This window comes from Arachis ipaensis, chromosome B6, assembly GCF_059453495.1.
Source record: "Arachis ipaensis isolate K30076 ecotype BB chromosome B6, ASM5945349v1, whole genome shotgun sequence".
Lineage (NCBI taxonomy): Eukaryota > Viridiplantae > Streptophyta > Magnoliopsida > Fabales > Fabaceae > Arachis > Arachis ipaensis.
Genome location: NC_142441.1, coordinates 56,619,223 through 56,624,879, shown reverse-complemented (window position 1 = coordinate 56,624,879; position 5,657 = coordinate 56,619,223). Strand labels below are relative to the sequence as shown.

At 35.1% G+C, this 5,657-nt stretch overlaps 1 non-coding gene across 1 annotated transcript; it reads right to left on the bottom strand.

Annotated features, from left to right (window-relative positions):
• Positions 1–3,293: 3,293 nt before the first annotated feature.
• On the bottom strand, positions 3,294–3,401 carry LOC148555683 (small nucleolar RNA R71). The gene has a single exon (XR_015886695.1). It is a non-coding gene; the product is annotated as a small nucleolar RNA R71 (small nucleolar RNA).
• Between the last annotated feature and the right edge of the window lie 2,256 nt (positions 3,402–5,657).

Below are 5,657 nucleotides of genomic sequence, written 5' to 3'. Positions count from 1 at the left end.
GGTTCTGCTATTCCTCATGAATTAATGCAAAGTACAATTGTTTTTCTATTCAATTCAAGCTTATTTCTTCTCTAAGATATACACTCGTTCTTCAACCTGATGAATGTGATGATCCGTGACACTCATCATCATTCTCACCTATGAACGCGTGCCTGACAACCACTTCCGTTCTACTTGCAATAGCTTGAGTGCATATCTCTTAGCCTCCTGGTTCATGACGCATGATTGCCTCGCCTGACAACCGAGCCTTCCATTCCATGAGATCAGAGTCTTCGTGGTATAGGCTAGAATTATTGGCGGCCATTCTTTAGATCCGAAAAGTCTAAACCTTGTCTGTGGTATTCTGAGTAGGATCTGGTAAGGGATGGCTGTGACGAGCTTCAAACTCGCGAGTGCTGGGGGTAGTGACAGACGCAAAAGGATTACTGAATCCTATTCCAGTATGATCGAGGACCGACAGATGATTAGCCGTGCAGTGACAATGCATTTTGGACCATTTTCACTGAGAGGACGGGATGTAGCCATTGACAACGGTGATGCCCAACATAAGCTTGCCATGGAAAGGAGTAGGAATGATTGGATGAAGACAGCAGGAAGCAGAGGTTCAGAAGGAACAAAAGCATCTCTATACACTTATCTGAAATTCTCACCAATGAATTACATAAGTATCTCTATCTTTATTTTACGTTTTATTTATCTTTTAATTATCAAAACTCTATAACCATTTGAATCCGCTTGACTGAGATTTACAAGGTGACCATAGCTTGCTTCAAGCAGACAATCTCCGTGGGATCGACCCTTACTCACGTAAGGTTTATTACTTGGACGACCCAGTGCACTTGCTGGTTAGTTGTGCGAAGTTGTGACAAAGAACTAAAATTATGAACGTGCGTATTAAGTTTTTGGCGCCGTTGTCGGGGATTGTTCGAGTTTGGACAACTAACGGTTCATCTTGTTGCTCAGATTAGGTAATTTTATTTTAATTTTAAGTTTTTGTTTTTATTCTTTTTATTTTTGAAAAATTCCAAAAAAAAATTTAAAAATAAATTATTCTTTGGCTTCAGATTTTTTAAGGATGAATTCTAGAGTTTCTTCATGATTTGTTGAAGCCTGGCTGGCTATCAAGCCATGTCTAAATTTTTGGACTGAGGCTTCCACTCATCATGGCAAGAGTCCTTGGACTCTCATCTAATCAGCTGTTATATGCCTGATTTGTATCTGCTGAAGCTTGGCTGGCCATTGGCCATGTCTAGTGTTTTGGACTGTAGCTTTCACTGAAAGCTTGGCTGGCTAGTAAGCCATGTCTAATTACTGGACTGGAGCTTTAGACTAACATTGCATGATTCCTAGAATTCTCATTAGAAATTTTGAAATCCTTATTTTCTTTTTCAAAATAATTTTTAAAAAATATACAAAAAAATTAATAAAATCATAAAACCAAAAAAATAATTTTGTGTTTCTTATTTGAGTCTAGTGTCAAATTGTAAGTTTGCTGTCAATTGCATGCTTTTTATTTTTCTTTAAATTTTCGAAAACTCATGCATGTGTTCTTCATGATCTTCAAGTTATTCTTGATGATCCTCTTTGATTGATCTTTGCAATTTTATGTTTTATGTCTTTTCTTATTTTTCATATGCATTCTTGAATTATTAGTGTCTAAAGAGTAAAAATTTTTAAGTTTGGTGTCTTGCATATTTTTCTTTTCTTAAAAATTTTCAAAAATAAGTCTTTGGTGTTCATCTTGACATTCAAAGTGTTCTTGCATGCATCATGTGTTTTGATTCATAATTTTCATGTTTTGAGTCTTTTGGTTGTTTTTCTCTTTCTTCATTAAAAATTCAAAAATCAAAAAAATATCTTTCCCTTATTTCACTCATAAATTTTCGAAAATTTGAGTTGACTTTTTCAAAACTTTTTAAAATTTAATTGTTTCTTATGAGTCAAATCAAATTTTTAATTTAAAAATTTTATCTTTTTCAAATCTTTTTCATTTTTTCTTTCATAGTTTCGAAAATTTTAAATTGATTTTCAAAAATCTTTTTCTTATTTTGTTTCATAATTTCAAAATCTTTACTCACAATTAATGTGATTGATTCAAAAATTTTAAGTTGTTACTTGCCTAGTAAGAAAGGTTCAATCTTTAAATTTTTAAATCATATCTTTTTGTTTCTTGTTAGTCAAGTAATCAACTTTAATTTTCAAAATCACATCTTTTTAAATTTCTTTTTCAAATCTTTTTCAAAATAAGTTTCAATCACATCTTTTTCAAAATCAATTTCAAAATCTCTTCTAACCTCTTATCTTTTCAAAATTGATTTTCGAATCTTTTTCAATTAATCTTATCTTTTTGTTTAATTCTTATCTTTTTCAAAACTACCTAACTAATTCTCTCTCTCTCTAATTTTCGAAAATCTCCTTCCTCTTTTTCAAAATTCCTTTTTAATTAACTAGTTGTTTTAAATTTTAATTTAATTTAATTTCATTTTCCTTCTTTTTATTTTCGAATTCTAACCTTAATTTTAAATTAAAAACAAAAATATTTTTATTTTAATTTATTTAATTTTCGAATTCTTCCCTCTCATCTCCTTCTAATTATTTATTTATTTACTTACACTCCTCTTCATCTCAAATTCGAACCCTCTTTTCCTCTTGGTGTTCGAATTTCTCTTCTTCTATTCTTTTCTTCTTCTACTCACATAAAGGAATCTCTATACTGTGACATAGAGGATTCCATATTTTCTTTTCTGTTTTCTTCTTTTTCATATGAGCAGGAACAAGGATAAGAACATTCTTGTTGAAGCTGATCCTGAACCTGAAAGGACTCTGAAGAGGATGCTAAGGGAAGCTAAAGCACAACTCTCTAGAGAAAATCTGACAGAATTTTCGAAAAAAAAGGAGACATGGCCAAAAATAACAATAATGCAAGGAAGATGCTTGGTGACTTTACTACACCAAATTCCAATTTACATGGAAGAAGCATCTCAATCCCTGCCATTGGAGTAAACAATTTTGAGCTAAAGCCTCAATTAGTTTCTCTGATGCAACAGAACTGCAAGTTTCATGGACTTCCATCATAAGATCCTTTTCAGTTCTTAACTGAATTCTTGTAGATCTGTGATACTGTTAAGACCAATGGGGTTGACTTCGAGGTCTACAGGCTTATGCTTTTCCCGTTTGTTGGAAGAGACAGAGCTAGAATATGGTTGGACTCTCAACCTAAAGATAGCCTGAACTCTTGGGATAAGCTGGTCACGGCTTTCTTAGCCAAGTTCTTTCCTCCTCAAAAGCTTAGCAAGCTTAGAGTGGATGTTCAAAACTTCAAACAGAAAGAAGGTGAATCCCTCTATGAAGCTTGGAAGAGATACAAGGAACTGACCAAGAAGTGTCCTTCTGACATGCTTTCAGAATGGACCATCCTGGATATATTCTATGATGGTCTGTGACGTGGCGAAAATTGGCGAGTTAAGAAATTATTATAAGAAATACGTTTCAAGTACAGTTCTTAACCAACCAGAAATCCGCTTATCAATTTAGAAGGGTTGTCACAAAATTTAAATTAAAATACTGGGAGTATGAATCCCAGGTCGTCTCCCAACGAGTTGCAGAGAGATGTGCTATTTTATTAATCAGATGTTTTCAAAAATGGTTTGAGTTGAATAACAGGAAATTAAATTGGAGAATTTATGTAATTTTAAATAAAAACCTTGACTGGGAGTAGATTAGTTGGAAGCCCTATTCTTGTTAGAGTACTCTCAAGATTAATTGATAATTGAGGGTTGTTCTGTTTAGTTATCCCTTACTAGGTAAGGAAAAGTCAAGCAAGTTGGAAAGCTATATCTATTCACAAATTCCAATCCTCTCAATTGAAAAGGATTGGTGTCAGTGACTAAAGGACAATCCAACAATAAACCCAATTACAATTTTTCTTTTAAGCATTCCAACTCAAGGTCTTCCTTTAAATCAACTCCCATCCAAGTTACGGAACTACTCGCTCATTGTAAATGTAGAATTCATAACATAGGAAAGGGAAATATAGAAAGACATGATAAATAATAATCAAAGGGATCAATTAGAAATAAAAATAGTTCTTGTATTAATAAATTCTAAAAAGAATCCAATACTAATTCTGAGTAAACAAAGAACATGGAAGAGTAAGAGACAGGTAAAGAAAACAAATGAGAATAACGAAGTCTTGTTGAGGTAATAACTCTTCTCAATATCCCAATGCGAAAAGCAATAAAAATAAAATCCTAAGAACTATGAATGTGTAAAGAGAAAACCTAGAGGAGGAGTAAAAACTAGATCTAAAACTGAGAATTGTCTATAATGAATCTCCCCTTTCGTTTCTGCATGTTCCCTGGCTATAGTTTGCTTTTCTAGGCCAAAAACTAGGTCAAAACAGGGCCCGAAATCGCCCCCAGCGAATTCTGCAGATTCTGCAGATCGCGTGTGTCACGCGATCGCGTCATTCATGCGGACGCGTCATTCGGCGTTTTGCTTTGCCACGCGTGCGCGTCGTCCACACCTCCACGTCACTTGTGCAATTCCGATCCGCGCGGTCGCGTGAGCCATGCGTCCGCGTCACTTCTCGCTGGTCATCTCCTCCATTTCTTGTGTTCCTTCCACTTTTTCAAGCTTCCTTTCCAATCTCCAAGTCATTCATGCCCTATAAAGCCTGAAATACTTAACACACAGATCACGGCATCGAATGGAATAAAGGAGAATTAAAATACATAATTAAAAATCCCAAGGAAGCAAATTTTCAATCATGGAATGATTTTGGGAAAGAATTATAAATGCATGCTAATCATATGAATAAGTGGGTAAAGAATTGATAAAACCATACAATTAAACACAATATAAACCATAAAATAGCGGTTTATCAGTCTGTCTGAATAATCAAAGATGTCATTGGATCATTCTGCAGGTGGATCCATTCACCTAAAGAAAACACCTGCAGAAGCTCAAGAACTCATTGACATGGTTGCAAATAACCAGTTCATGTACACTTCTGAAAGGAATACTGTGAGTAATGGGACACCTCAGAGGAAGGGAGTTCTTGAAATTGATACTCTGAATGCCATATTGGCTCAGAATAAAATATTGGCTCAGAAAGTCAATATGATTTCTCAGAGTCTGAATGGATTGCAAGCTGCATCCAATACTACTAAGGAAGCATCTTCTGAAGAAGAAGCCTATGATTCTGAGAACCCTGTAATAGCAGAGGTGAATTACATGGGTGAACCCTATGGAAACACCTATAATCCCTCATGGAGAAATCATCCAAATTTCTCATGAAAGGATCAAAAAAAGCCTCAACAAGGCTTTAGTAATGGTGGAAGAAACAGGTTTAGCAATAGCAAGCCTTTTCCATCATCCACTCAGCAACAGACAGAGAGTTCTGAGCAGAATCCATCTAGCTTAGCAAATATAGTCTCTGATCTATCTAAGGCCACTCTAATTTTCATGAATGAAACAAGGTCCTCCATAAAAAATTTGGAGGCACAAGTGGGCCAGCTGAGTAAAAGAGTCACTGAAACCCCTTCTAGTACTCTCCCAAGCAATACAGAAGAGAATCCCAAAAGAGAGTGCAAGGCCATTACATTACTTGGTGTGGCCGAACCCAGAGAGGAGGAGGAGGCCGTGAATCCTAGTGA